Genomic DNA, 15,635 nt, shown 5'->3' on the forward strand with positions numbered 1-15,635 from the left:
AACTTCTAGCAACCAATCACAGAGTAGTAACATGATGCCGGTGCTCAGGGGTTGCTGCCTGTAAAAACCTGGTAAAGGAAGACAGAAAACAGAATCTACAAGATGTGCATAGCCAGATTCTGTTTTCGACTTCAATATCAGGTCTGGTACGGGCCTCCAGGGAGGGGCTGTGACACGGGCAGGAACTTACTCTGCTCAAGTAATCGTCCTGCCGCAGTGTGTTACCTCTTGTGGTGCTCAATAGAGATGCCTGCGCACAGTAAAGGATTTACCTACGTAATTCCAAATGATTGATAAATTACAGTGACTGAACCAGGCTAAATATAACTAGAAGACATTGAGAATCCAGTGGTTGTCATTATCTGTAATTTGGTTTAAAAATAAAATGGGCTGCTAAGTCTTAAATGCCCGGGCCTATTTTTTGTCCCAGTCCGTGCCTGATGTATAGTACCCTAACACTAATAAACATAGAAAATGCGGGGCTGACAAAGCAGTGGTGGGAGTCATTACTATAGCTAAAGCAGACCTAACCAAGCAACACAAAAAGTGGAAAGAAGGGTGTTCAAGTGCGACCGGCCTGTATTTAGATGAAACCTCAAGACACTCTAATGCAGTGTTTCTCAAACTTTTTTTCAGTCGAAGCACCCTTTGAAATGATAGACAATCTCAAGGCACCCTTTAAAATCATGGACAGTCTCAAGGCACCCCATTCTAAAATGTAAAAAACTATTCTAATAGTTTTACAGAATGCAGCAACATCCACACGTAGGACACCCAACGTTGGATGTGATTTATCCTTCCAAAGCAAATACACTTGTGCACACTGGTACTGACTAGAATTCCAATGTTTCTCTTCTCCTTTCCCTTCATCAGTCAGCCATTTCCCTTAATCAGTCAGCTAATGTCACCCCAGTGCTGAGGGAGAGGGGCACAGAAGGGTCAAACAGGGATGCTGTGGAGGCAACAGACATCCTCCCTATTACCTGAGGGTGTAATTGGTTGTTAGGATGGCATTGTCTAGAAATTTGTAATGGTGCATAATGAAAACCTGTAGCTTTGTGTAACTAAAAGGCAGCCTTCATCCACCTGCTGGTTTGCATACAATTTTTGATAATTTTTAGGTGTTTTGTCAAGGCAGGGGAAGCAGAAAGGGTGCACTGCTCTTGAAGGTCACCCAGTGGAATCCCAGACTGCCGCAAGGTGCCAGGTGCCTGCCTGGTCCGCGACCAAAAATAGCATGTGGACAAAAGAGATGGCGCACATCCAGCGTTAAAAGTCCATATTTGTTTAAAAAAACATTAAAAGCAAGAATGAGACATGCACATGCAGCTCTATGAAAGACAGCACACGCGTTTCACACTCCTGTGCTTAACCACTTCTGGACCAGAAGGATTTTCCCCCTTAATGACCAGGCGATGTTTTGCGATTCAGCACTGCATTACTTTAACAGACAATTGCGCAGTGGTGCAACGCTGTACCCAAATAAAATTGATGTCCTTTTTTTCCCACAAATAGAGCTCTCTTTTGGTGGTATTTGATCACCTGTGCGATTCTTATTTTTTGCGCTATAAACAAAAAAAGAGCGACAATTCTGAAAAAAAAAAAAACAACTATATTTTTCACATTCTGCTATATAACATTTCCCCCACAGAAAATTAAAAAATCAAAATTTTTTAACATTTTCGGGCACTTTTTCTTCTGCTGAATTTTTATTTATTTATTTTTTTTTACCAGTAATGGTGGCGATCTGTGATTTTTTGCGGGACTGCTCCATTGCGGCAGACAGATCGGACCCCTAACTGACATTTTTGACACTTTTGGGGGGACCAGTGACATTACTACAGTAATCAGTGCTAAAAATATGTTACTGTAATAATGACACTGACAGGGAAGGGGCTAACACTGTGGGTGATAAAGAGGTTAGATGTGTACCTAGGGGCGTATTTCTAACTGTGGGGGGGGCGTGGCTTGTGAAATGACCACAGAGACCTGTGTTCCTATATAGAAGGATCACAGGAGCTCTGTGATTATTCCAGGGAGAAGAACGGTCAGCTGTGTTTACAACAGCTGACCGTTCTTCTCTCTCAGCGGGAAACAATTGCAGGTGTCAGGCAGCAATCAGACCAGCCTGCCCCGTGCATCGGAGTCCTCGCTGACAAAGCGCGCCACCAGCAGCGCGCGCTCGCCCCCTAGCTGCAGTAGCGGCTGCCTGCGGCGGGCGGTCGGCAACCGGTTAATTGTTGCAATGATTAAACAGGATAGAGGATAGAGGAATTACTCTCAAATGTACAGTCTCAGTGACGTTTTGTGGTTTTTGCCACTTCTTCCAAACAGTATGCTCATACATGACATATATCTGATATGAAACATCTCAAAACAACAAATAAGTGCAGAGAAGTAGTCACATCATCCCAGGCTGCAGGGAGGTATAAAAGGGGTCCAGCAGGAAGGAAGTAGGCCGGAAAACCAACGGTTCTATATAATATAAGCCAACCGCTGTTATGTCAGAATGCAAAAAACAGGGACTCCAAAGATAATAAAAATTAAATGATCCTGGTTTCACCTCCATATTCTTGGAAGACCAGATATATGTGGTATAACATGGACTGGTGTGAGTAAGTAAAATCAGAGAAAGGTCCCAGGCATAAGGACATATATATCCATGATATTATTTCCGAGGCACCAATCGGTAAAGTCACAGTCACATACCCTACTTCCTGATCTGTATGCCGCCATGGATCAGGGAGTTGGTTTTGTCACTGTGACTATAATGCAAAGGGAGTTATATAAGAATGTTTCTTTACATATTACTATGTTTTATGTACTGATCTTTTATGGCTAGAAAATTGTAATATAATGTGGCCAGAAGATTGTAATCTAATCTTTTATAGCTAGAAATTTGTAATCTAATGTGATTATAATACCCACTGTTTATATACATTGGCTGTTTTCATATTTTGTAATGGATCGTTAATTTGCTGTCTTTGACAGTTTTTCTTGAAAGCACATTGGGGTAGATTTATTAAAGGCAAATAGAGCTTAGTAAATAAGATAAAGCTTCACTTTGCAATGAATACCCAATCAGGTGCAAGGGGAAAAAAAAAAACAGCATTTCTTGCTTGCATATGATTGGATGATGGAAGTCAGCCGAGCTTCCCCTCATTTACTAAGCTCTGAAGCAACTGAACTTGCAAAGTGCACAGTTTGTTTGCCTGTAGTAAATCCACCCCTTTGTGAATGTGTATGTTTGCTATCCATGTTTGTAGTGGAGCATAGCTGTAAAGATAATGGATTATTGAAATATCACACTAATGCAGCTCCACCAACTGTAGCCTCTCAGCCTCTTCAGCTCCCCTGTAGTACCTCTTCTCCATCACAAGATGTCCTCAGTCTTCAAGTTTAATGATGCCCAGCTTCATTGGACCCCCTCGCTACTGGAGGACCTTTCACCTTTACCAGGTATCACTCTTAACGACTGGTTGCTTGTAGCTTGTGCCTTCACTTGGTTATCCATAGCAACGGCATTACTCTTCCTTGGCTTGCTGAGTTAACCCTTTGTATAAGTGTTACTTTATATCCCAAAGTGCTTTAAAGACCCAGGTCCTTTTAGAATATGCCAGTACCAAAATTACCTTGAATAACTTCAGACCAGACTCAAAACGGTTAACATACCTTTAGTGGACATGATGCGGCATACAGTTCAGTATGAACAGCGTCCTGTCCTTAATCTTAACTAGAATAATGTAGTGGCTCAGACATACAGTGGGTACGGAAAGTATTCAGACCCCCTTAAATTTTTCACTCTTTGTTATATTGCAGCCATTTGCTAAAATCATTTAGGTTCATTCTTCTTCCTCATGAATGTACACATAGCACCCCATACTGACAGAAAAACACAGAATTGTCGACATTGTTGCAGATTTATTAAAAAAGAAAAACTGAAATATCACATGGTCCTAAGTATTCAGACCCTTTGCTGTGACACTCATATATTTAACTCAGGTGCTTTCCATTTCTTCTGATCATCCTTGAGATGGTTCTACACCTTCATTTGAGTCCAGCTGTGTTTGATTATACTGATTGGACTTGATTAAGAAAGCCACACACCTGTCTATATAAGACCTTCCAGATCACAATGCATGTCAGAGCAAATGAGAATCATGAGGTCAAAAGGAACTGCCTGAAGAGCTCAGAGACAGAATTGTGGCAAGGCACAGATCTGGCCAAGGTTACAAAAAGATTTCTGCTGCACTTAAGGTTCCTAAGAGCACAGTGGCCTCCATAATCCTCAAATGGAAGACGTTTGGGATGACCAGAACCCTTCCTAGAGCTGGCCGTCCGGCCAAACTGAGCTATCGGGGGAGAAGAGCCTTGGTGAGAGAGGTAAAGAAGAACCCAAAGATCACTGTGGCTGAGCTCCAGAGATGCAGTCAGGAGATGGGAGAAAGTTGTAGAAAGTCAACCATCACTGCAGCCCTCCACCAGTCGGGACTTTATGGCAGAGTGGCCCGACGGAAGCCTCTCCTCAGTGTAAGACACATGAAAGCCCGCATGGAGTTTGCTAAAAAACACCTGAAGGACTCCAAGATGGTGAGAAATAAGATTCTCTGGTCTCATGAGACCAAAATAGAACTTTTTGGCCTTAATTCTAAGCGGTATGTGTGGAGAAAACCAGGCACTGCTCATCACCTGTCCAATACAGTCCCAACAGTGAAGCATGGTGGTGGCAGCATCATGCTGTGGGGGTGTTTTTCAGCTGCAGGGACAGGACGACTGGTTGCAATTGAGGGAAAGATGAATGCGGCCAAGTACAGGGATATCCTGGACAAAAACCTTCTCCAGAGTGCTCTGGACCTCAGACTGGGCCGAAGGTTTACCTTCCAACAAGACAATGACCCTAAACACACAGCTAAAATAACGAAGGAGTGGCTTCACAACAACTCCGTGACTGTTCTTGAATGGCCCAGCCAGAGCCCTGACTTAAACCCAATTGAGCATCTCTGGAGAGACCTAAAAATGGCTGTCCACCAACGTTTACCATCCAACCTGACAGAACTGGAGAGGATCTGCAAGGAGGAATGGCAGAGGATCCCCAAATCCAGGTGTGAAAGACTTGTTGCACCTTTCCCAAAAAGACTCCTGGCTGTATTAGATCAAAAGGGGGCTTCTACTAAATACTGAGCAAAGGGTCTGAATACTTAGGACCATGTGATATTTCAGTTTTGCTTTTTTAATAAATCTGCAACATTGTCAACAATTCTGTGTTTTTCTGTCAGTATGGGGTGCTATGTGTACATTCATGAGGAAGAAGAATGAACTTAAATGATTTTAGCAAATGGCTGCAATATAACAAAGAGTGAAAAATTTAAGGGGGTCTGAATACTTTCCGTACCCACTGTACCTCCATGAGGTGAGAGAGTACATTATGGCATTTTTCATGGCTTGTATGTCCTCCACAATCCCTGATTCCTTCAGCAGAGGCACAATGGGACCCGCATTCCCGTTCCCCCTCTCTGCACCTTAGCTGTCCCCCTTTTTATAGCACAGGTGGGCTGGCTAGGACCAAACAAAATAGGAACTGAGCGAAAAACAATTAACCCTTTCCCAGCCTGAGATAGCTGCTGGCAAACTGAGCTGTTCACATTTTCAACTTGCCTACAAGCCGCTATAATTTAACTGGTTCTTTCCCAAGATTAGTACAAAGGTAGCCAGGCACTCAGCAACACTCACTCCAGCTCATTTGACAGTCTAGTCTTTTTTTTCTTATTGCTGACAACTTGCAATTGGGGAGGACATTGGGGTATGGGATATTCCAAATAATCAAAAGCACAGATTTAGTAGAGGACACTTTCTCTAGGTCACAGCAACATATTCTTTCACTCCTGACTGTGGACCAGGAGAATATTCAGCACAAAAGTAGTAGAAGCGCCTCTCCACTAGGTAGAAGCAATAGTCTTTCATTCCCAGCTGTAGACTAGGAGAATGTTAGATTCTGAGTAGGACATGGAGGTAGAAAGGAACAGTCTAAGTTTTTTTGCAGCTGACGACCACAAGATATGTTTGGACAGTTATTAGGAGCAGACTGGAGCAGTATGGGTTCTTGCAGTCGGTAAGACCATAAAATTTGACTGTTGCTTTGCTGGTGTGTATTTTTCCTCCCCTCCTCCTTTGATCTGAAAGTGGTCTATGGGGATGAATAGGAGGATGTGGGTTGAATGGTCTGGTCATTGTGTGATGGGTTTTTTTTTGGGAGGTATGCTTTTTGGTGGTGAATGATAGTGTGGGTGACGGGGGGGGGGGGTTTAGCTGAAGAGCATTTAGGGGGTGTTTGTTTGGGTCCAGTGGGGATGCGGTGGTCTTTCCCCATGTGGTAGTCGGTTGAGTCTGGGGAAGCCTGGGGTATGCGGGTATGGTGTGGTTGATGTATGGTGGTTTGAAGTTGATGTGGTTTGTTTGAGATATGGGGGGGGTCATGGAGGAGGGTGGTCTCTTATTTCTCCCCTTTTTTTGTTTCTCCCTTTTCTCCCCTTCCCATTTCCCCTTCCCTGTGTCTTCTCCTCTCCCCTTTCCTATTTCCCTTTCTCTTGTCTCCACCCCTTTTTCCCCCTTTTTCCCTTTCGCCCCCTTACCTCCAAGCAGGGGATTGATGATGTGGGCGTGTGCAGGTTCTTTATGCATGTGGAGGTAAATGTGGCCCCCTTGGAGGTTGGGGTGCTGGTGTAGGGTAGTGGGGTACTGTATGGTATGTGGGAATGTAGAGATGTGGAAAGTGTGTGAGGGATAGTGCAAGATGTTTGGTTTTAAAGGTGGATCTTTGGTATGGATGTGGTATTTATGGCATCATGAGGTGATGCATGGGAGGTAGTTTGGCTCTGGCTGAGTCTGTCACCAGTATATTTGAATTTATGCCACTCTCTTCTTGGTATTATTTATTCCTCAAACCCCCCCCCCCCCCAAAATTACTATCCTTGGGAAACCTAATTGGTTGGTTGGTTTCATTCTCCCCATCTATAGATTAGACATGTGTCTCTATTTTGGCTTTGTTATAGTTGAGTGCACACACTCCCCTCTCCTTCTGCCGTTGAACCTGTATTTGCTCATGATGTAAGTTGTATAAGGTTATATATGTAAAAAGTTTGGTAGTAGTGTTTGAATATATTCTAACAATGATATCATTATTTTGTACCTCCCTGATGAAGAACAATATGTAATGCCTGTTCGAAACGCGTTGGACACCTTCAGTTGAAGGGGGCTGTGATGATGTTATCTCAGTTTGCAAACTACAACTTGATATTGTTGATCTCTCTGCTTCTTTTTGAGAATGTGTACTGTAATATTGTGTTTTAAGATGAGTCCATTGCTACTGGCCACTTTTAACTCATGATATTAATAAAAAATATTTTTTCGTATAAATCTTTTTGTATAAAAAATCTGGTTGATGACAAAGTCCCATAAGAGTCTGTCCATATGTGGGTTGGTCCTACAATATATTCCCTGGACTCTGAGTGGTCACCTAGCCATATGAAGTGGCTTATCTTTGGATACCAATATTGAGGAAAGGTCTTTTTCATGTGATACAGCTATATAGTTTATAAGGACTATACCCCTTTGTACCTTTGTACCCCTATATACCTGTTAGGATTTCATCCATGCAGTGTTGTTGCTTTTTTAGGGGTGAAGCCTAATACACAAGTAACTTTTCCCACAGCTGCCATGGTTGGGTTTTTTAATAATTGGCCAGTTAGGGTTTTATAAGTTAGACCAGTGTTTCTCAACCTTTTTTTTAGTCAATGCACCCTTTAAAATCCTGCACAATGTCAAGGCATCCAATTCTAAAATGTGAAAAACTACACTAATAGTTGCATATCACAGCAGCATACACACACGTAGGACACCCAACCATAAAGGTGATTTATTCTTCCAAAGCAAAAGACAACTTTGCACACTGGTACTGACTAGTGTTCCAATGTTTCTCTTCCTTGCTCAGCTAATGTAACCCCGGTGTTGACAGAGTGGATCAGGGTAGGGGCAAACAAGGATACTGTGCAGGCACCTGACAACCGATGACGATGATGATGTCAATCTGTTGTTAGGAGGCCAGCGAATAGAAGGTTGTAATGGTGCACAATTAAAACCTCTGGCTTTCTGTAACTAAAAGGCAGGCTTGATCCACCCTTTGGTTTGTATACAATTTTTAGGAATTTTGCCAAGGCACCCCTGAAGAAACCTGACGGCACACCGGGGTTCCTGGGCACCAGGCTGAAAATGGCTGAGTTTGACAGTAGCTTTTTGTATGTTCTAGATTTTTCAATTAAGCATTATTTTCCCTTTAAAGTGGATGTGAACCCAATTCATGAAATTTGACCTGGGCACATATATCTGTAATGTTTACTTATCTCTCTCCAAAGTCCTGTGTCTTTCTGCTGCTCCGTTCCTCTGTTACCAGCATGATAACTTCTGACAAGCTCTCTGACACAGAAGATAAAAGCAGCTGAAAATTTGTGTTGAGGTGGGTGCATAAAGATAGATTAGCAGAGAGCTTGTCTATTTACAGCACAACTCTGCATGTTTCTTTCTTCCTCTACCTATGTGGGGGGGGGGTGCCTTTCCTCCAATCAGCTAACACACAGTGTATGCCAAGACTTGACACCCAGAAAGATTTGCTCTCAACGGCAACCCTGATAATGGTGCCACATCCCATATATAGATATAGAACAAAAAGATCTGTTCCCCTGGTGATTTTTCTTTTGGGTTTCTTCTGCTATAGTACCCATGTCATCTGTACCATATGTAATGTAAATTACTGTTTGCCTTTTTTAATTCATTATTATGTTCTCAATAAAATATATTTTTGTACATTATATTTTGTAAATTCATTTGAGTGCCTAAAAAGTCCCACCACCAGGGGAACAGATCTTTTTGTTCTAAGACTTAACACCCAGTGATGGAACAGGAAGAAAAAGTTCAAACACAATTTTCACTTTCTCAGAGTAAAAGTCGAAGACAGCAGATATACATGTAGAGAGATTTGTTTAATCTCTGTGTATCATCTGAGGCTGTTCACTTCACTGGGTATATGTGAGGGTTTACATCCACTTTAATCCTTACATGTGTTAAGCGATTGGCTTGGTCTCCCACATATGCAATTTATTGAGGGATAAATTACAGATTTTGATACATTGAGGTTGAACTTTAGTCTGGTTTTTACAGTTTTTGTCTTTTCTTTTTAAAGGATTACCAATTGAAAATTGGGCGGGGGGAGCCTGAAAAACAAAAATGAATGCAGCCACCATATCTAAGGTTTGTTAAGCTGTAACATTACGTTGGACATTTTCTTGGGGTTCAGATACATTTTAATTTATTTTACTCATTTTTATACACCAGAACTATAGGAGCTGCAAACATGTGCACATAGTTGTGACCTTAGTATTGCAGTGTGTAAATAATGTAGATGAATAAAAAATAGCATTTTATGGAGTGAAAAAAAATACCATTTAAGTCCTCTTTATGAATAATTCTATTTCTTTTTGGGATTGTGTAAAATAGATAGGACAGACGTTGACTCACTAAGATTGTCTGTGTGTACAGCTGGTAAAAATAGATTTTAATACAAACAGATGAGGGCAAATCTGCTTCTGATTACTTTAGACGTGGCATACGCTTTGTGTGAGGTACCCGTGTTCAATTAACGACCTGATTAAAATCACCTAATCCTGTCATTTAACTTTCAAAAGTATACTTGCTTACAGCACGACAGGAAAATGGAATGTCAATTTCACAAGCGCCTCTGCTGGGATTGCTTGCTCTTGATTGTTCTAATGTATTTAAAATGGGCTGCTGCCATGCGTCATTAAACCCCCTCTCCCACAAGATATGTCCTACTTCTGCATCAAATCTAATGGCAAATGTGCATCGGGAGGGATTACCATATTCACATTACAAAACCGAGCGATAGAATTATAGGCAAGGTGGATGGAGGCTCCCCTGTGATCCACAGGCAGAACAAGGACGGAGCCGTCCAATGGGCAGCCAAGTGGAAATTTTGCACACTGCTGCATGTTGCGAGGTGCTCTCGGGGAAGAAACCGCTCTCAACAAAAATTGATTTTCGGGCCGCTGACCTCTTTGACTGCTGAGTGTTTGGCCAGCCCTCTGGTGGATTGTGGCCTGAGTTAGAGATTAGATGTACTTTAATTTGCCTGGGATATGCTGCATGCCTCTAGTTCTCTATAGACAACATAACTGAGAACAAACAGCTGACTGGGAGGTGGAGTGGACTGCAGTAGGCAGTGCACGGTATAACAAGGAGGACTGGAGGCATCTGCAGAGCCTCAATGGAGCTAAAATGAATTTACATTTAAACCCTGAACATGTACCCATAGGCACTGCATGTAGTACATTTCATATACAACAGGCAGGAATCTTTATAGCAAAGGGATTCAACTGATGACCTTTATTTGTGGGACATCACTTTTGTTGCTCCAAGAAAATAGGAACATTGGGGTTGCCTGATCTCTGCACACTACATGAATGTGCATGCTTCCTTCAAATATAATGCCTAAGGCCTCTTTCACACAGGCTTTGGCTTGTATAAGAGCAGTGTGATAAAACATTTTCAGAGCATTCAGCAAGCCTTGTTGTAGCTTTTAAAGTACAATTCTGCTCCAGTTTCTAAATGCTGAACACAGATCCTTATGCGAGTGCTGATTGCCACTTTAAGCAAGCTGCTAGCAGGCTTCAGTACTTTTTGAAGCTTGTTACATAGTTAGGCTGAAAAAAGACACCATCTGGCTCAACCAATAAAAAAAATAAAATAAATAAAAACAGTAAAGGAAACCCAACCATACAATCCCATATACACAATCCTATACCCGCAGTTGATCCAGAGGAAGGCGAAAAAAAACCCTAGCAAAGCATGATCCAATTTGCTACAGCAGGGGAAAAAAAATCCTTCCTGATCCCCAGAGAGCAATCTGATATTCCCTGAATCAACTTTACCTATAAATAAATAGTTGAATGTCTGCTGAAGCCTGCTAGCAGCTTGCTTTACCACATAACTACCGCCCGCCTCAGTTTTACTGCGGCAGGTCAGCTCTGTCCCGCGAAACGACGTACCTGTTCAACACTTCGCAGGCTTGCTAGTGGGGGCGCGCGCCCACTTGCCACAGAGGAAGCTGATCAGCGGGTCCGGTGGCCGCAATTGCTGCTGGGCACCCGCCATCATTCCTTGTGGAGACAGAACGGCGGTCTGCCATTGTAAACACCGCAGACCGCTGTTCTGTCAGTTATGAACACAGGGATCCTGTGTTCCTCTTATTACAGGTCTCTGTGTTGTTGTGTATGCAGAATGCCCATCCACTCCACAGTTAGAAAGCACACCCTAGGGACACGTTTAACCTTTTGATTGCCCCTGCCAGTGTCATTAGTACAGTAACAGTGCATATTTTTAGCACTGATTACTGTAGTAATGTCACTGGTCCCCCCAAAAGTGTCAAAAATGTCAGTTAGGGGTCTGATTTGTCCGCCGCAATGTCGCAGTCCCGCTACAAATCACTGATCACCGCCATTACTAGTAAAAAATAAATAAATAAATAAAAAATGCATAAATCTTTCCCCTAGTTTGTAGAAAACTTTTGCGCAAACCAATCAATATACACTTACTGGGATTTTTCTTACCAAAAATATGTGGCAGAAGACAAATTGGCCTAAAAAGTCTAAAAAAATTGATTTTTTTTAATTTTCTTTTATTGGGAATGTTATGTTATATAGCAGAAAGTAAAAAATATTGTTTTTTTTTTTCAAAATTGTTACTATTTTTCTGTTTATAGCACAAAAAAAAAATGCAGAGATGGTCAAATACCACCAAATGAAAGCTCTATTTCTGGGGAAAAAAAAAGATCAATTTTATTTGGGTACAGCATTGCAAGATCGCACAATTGTTAGTTAAAGTAGAGCAGTGCCGTTTAAAAAAAAAATGGCCTGGTCATTAAGTCGGTAAAACTATCTGGTCCAGAAGTGGTTAATGTGGCACTCAACATTTCCATTAGGATCTGTGTTCATCATTTACAAACTAGAGCTAAATAGTACTTTAGAACGTCAACAAAGCTGGCTGAAAACTCTACACAGGCTTTGTCAAAGCTTGCTGTTCACACTGCTCCTATACAAGCTAATGTCCATGTGAATCAGGCCTAAGAATGACACTAAACTCTGTGTAATAAAAGTAAATGTGAAGCCTTACCTTGTAAAACAACCCATTCAGCTCACACTAAATATAACTTTGAAATCACTAAAAGTAGCACAATTTCAAAGCCGTAGGTCAGTGCGATTTCAGGTTTGACTTGCCTGACATCTGTGCGACTTCAAGTCGCATCTGAAATTGCAAAAAATAGTGCAGGAACCTTTTTTATCAAATTGGCTTGGCTTTTTTTTTTTTTTTTTTAGTGATCATATAACCTCTGTTCTTAGCTACATAAGGGGTTTAGAGAGGTGGGGTTGGAGAAATAGCAGTACGCTGATCTTCCCAGTGAATAGAAAACTGGCCACCCTTGAAGGAATCTTCTTTCATGCCTAGTGTGGTCAGTTTGGAACAGGAAATGAGGGGGACAGGCAGGAACACCAGGTATTTTACACAAAGGAAGCAATACAAAGAGAATGGGGTACTTTTTAACACAAGTACGTGGAACAACATACACATATAAGGAATATAAAATGTGTGGGTAACGTATCTTTTAACTCGAAAAATATATTCTTATGCTCTCAGCCTTCTCCAAATCCCCAAACTCTTTTTTGCTGTGATCTGAGTTACTGTTAGAGGGTGACTATGTTCTTTCTTTATGTTCCCACTGTATGTAAGGTTGTAGCCAACCCCACTTGCTCGTTTCCAAAATCGACTAGGCACTATAGACTATGGGATATGTAGTGTGCATAAAGCAGTGCACATGATTTCAACTAACGTGCATTGCTCCTTTCAAATAAATGCTAGTGAGAGGGGAAAAGGAGAGGATCAGGAACTTACAGAGGTAGAAAAATAATCGATTTCATGAAAATTATATTGCAGGACCATTAAGTAGTCAATGTGTACGGATTATTTTTAGAGAATAAGTATGTTGTTTAGTGTCACTTTAAGCTGTTAATTAACACTTTTCTCCATCCATGCAAACGAGGTGGATGGAGGAATCCCCTCAGCAGGGACATCGTATTCTGACCGCTGCACCTGCCACTGTCAGAATGCACTGATCAAGAAAAATTTACCATGTTCCTTCCACAGAAGCCGATCAAATTATCAACTTCTGTTAAGCAGGGACTGCCACAAACTGACTGATATTCCATAAATCGAATTTCATTCAGTATTTGGCCAGCTTCAGAGTTTCATTTTCTCAGCAAAGTTTTTCCACTGGCTAAATAATTTTACTAAAAGATAAGTCGATGCTAAATTAGATATTTAGCTCCATCTCGTGCCAAATGTGCCATTTTCTGTTAACATTACCGATTTACATGCAAAAATAACATGATATAGCCTACATTTGTTTTTGCCTAATTCGCACAAAACGAATGTACATGCACTTACACTGGGTGAATGGCTACGTGAATTATTTATAAATCATCCCCATAGACTTAATGACCTTGAAAAGGCATGTAGCAAGCCAGTCAGAAGAGAGTCAGAACTATTGATCTGTGTACTTGCTGTGGTCATGAATGCAGAAAGTAATGAAGACACTGCAACACCATAACAAATACACTACTGGCATTTTTAGAATAAGAGGATAGTAACGGTATCCTCCATTTTCTCATAGTATATGTTTATGGTCAACATATAAATTGGATACCTAAAGTCCTATTTCAAGTTTTATGTAGCAGCATACAGTAGTTATCTGCTACACCGCTAACTACGATCTTGCTATACTTTAGTATAGAAAAAATCAATTAGATAGGTAGTAAAACTTCATCCAATGGCTAGCTGTTGCCGAATATTGGAATATAGGAGTAGAAGTGTGTGACTTACATTTCAGCAGACACAGCAGTGCATATAGGTATGTGTGTATCAGGGTAATAGGTCCTGTTCTAACAGATGACCAGGGCATGCGTAGGCAAGTGCCAACTGTAGAGCTGGACTGCCTTGGGTTCTGCCCTCCAGCCTGTGCTGCACATAAAAAGGGTAGGGCAGGGCTCAGAGAGTGGTCAGAATCAGGGGCTGCATGCGAAAGTAGAGAAAAGTCTGCCTATGAAGATGTAACCAACAGTACCCGTGAGCTCCCACCACGGGAATCCACCTCTCAAGGACTCCACCATTTATGTACTGCTACCTGAAAAAATGTATGCCTGGGCAGCCTGGGACTTGTTAGTTAGAGGACTACTGTGTGCACATTAGATTGTACTATTTCATCATGTTATGTAAAACGGTTTACTGTTCAAAAGCCTGGTCTGAATTTTTTTTTAAACGGGTGCTTTGTGTTAAAATGGCATATCTGGAAGAACAGGGACTTTAAAGCACTTACTGGGTTAAAGTGTAAGGAACAGAAGGCCGCCACAAAGGAATAACTCAGCAAAGGAGTTAAAGGAGAGAATGTAGTTGTTACGGGTAACCGTGAACTGGTGGGAATGAATAGCACCTAGACATCAAAAAGCAGTATCAGGCACGGGTGACAAGTCCTCCGGCAGTGAGGGGTCGGGGATCTGACTCCCTCCCTAGCAGTCGGTTCCCCAAAAGCAACCGGGATGGAACCTGTGGTACAGAGACCCCAGGAACTTAGCTGCATGGTACAGGAGAGCTGAAGGAGGTAACTTAAGTGCACACATGAGGTCCACGCTTAGTGCAAGGAGGGACCACACTCAGAAACGCGTTGCATTCTAAGTGACGTCATCCATATACTTCTGCTGATCAAGCCTCATTTTCAATACACGGACCTCAGAGCCTCGCTCTCGCTCCTGCTCCATCGTTTTTGCCGGCTACGGTGAAGAAGAGAGACTAGTCCCCACGGGATGGCAGCACGGACCGGATGATCTCCTCCCCCACTGACCTGTCTTGGACTCCCCAGGAGGGTCTTTTTACATGCTTTTCCTAACCCACAGATGTGAGTGCATACTTTTATTTAATAAATGTGTATTATAGTCTACATTAGAGGCGCCTCTCTCTCTTTTGTCTTCAGCTTGGTGAAACCCCTGGCTTATTGGTTTCTAGATGGCTGCCCTATATGTTGGACTTCCCCTCCCCCTTTCATCTAAGACTTTTGGACCCTTATGGATCTTGTGTAATTGTGTGGCCCATGCGCCTGATACATGTTTTTTATCTTGGGACCACACTGGGAGTGAGGTAACAGAGGAAAGCCTAACTGGTGGAGCAGGACATGGGCTCAGTGGTGTGTCTTTCTAGATGCTACATTCTAGAAGATAAGATGTACAATGAAATGGGAAGGAGTGTTACACAGAAGGGATCTGTGTGTTGCTACACAGCTGCACACAGTGTACGGCTCATGTCTAAGCCAGGGTTTGGCTTTAATGCTTACTTTCACTTAATCATGGCCCCACCTGGCCCTGGGCAATGGTGAGCACGCACACACGAGAGGTATCCACATGTGCAGGGCAAGTAGACCCTTCCCACAAACCAGTACCTTTAGACTTTAATCAGTGAATACGATT

At 42.1% G+C, this 15,635-nt stretch overlaps 1 protein-coding gene across 4 annotated transcripts in view; it reads right to left on the reverse strand.

Moving 5' to 3' along the window:
- Positions 1 to 15,635, reverse strand: part of CACNA2D3 (calcium voltage-gated channel auxiliary subunit alpha2delta 3) — a 1,429,924-nt gene that overhangs the window by 561,202 nt on the left and 853,087 nt on the right. The window lies entirely within an intron of this gene.

The sequence above is a fragment of the Pelophylax lessonae genome (assembly GCF_965119305.1).
Source record: "Pelophylax lessonae genome assembly, chromosome: 8".
NCBI classification, from domain to species: Eukaryota; Metazoa; Chordata; class Amphibia; order Anura; family Ranidae; genus Pelophylax; species Pelophylax lessonae.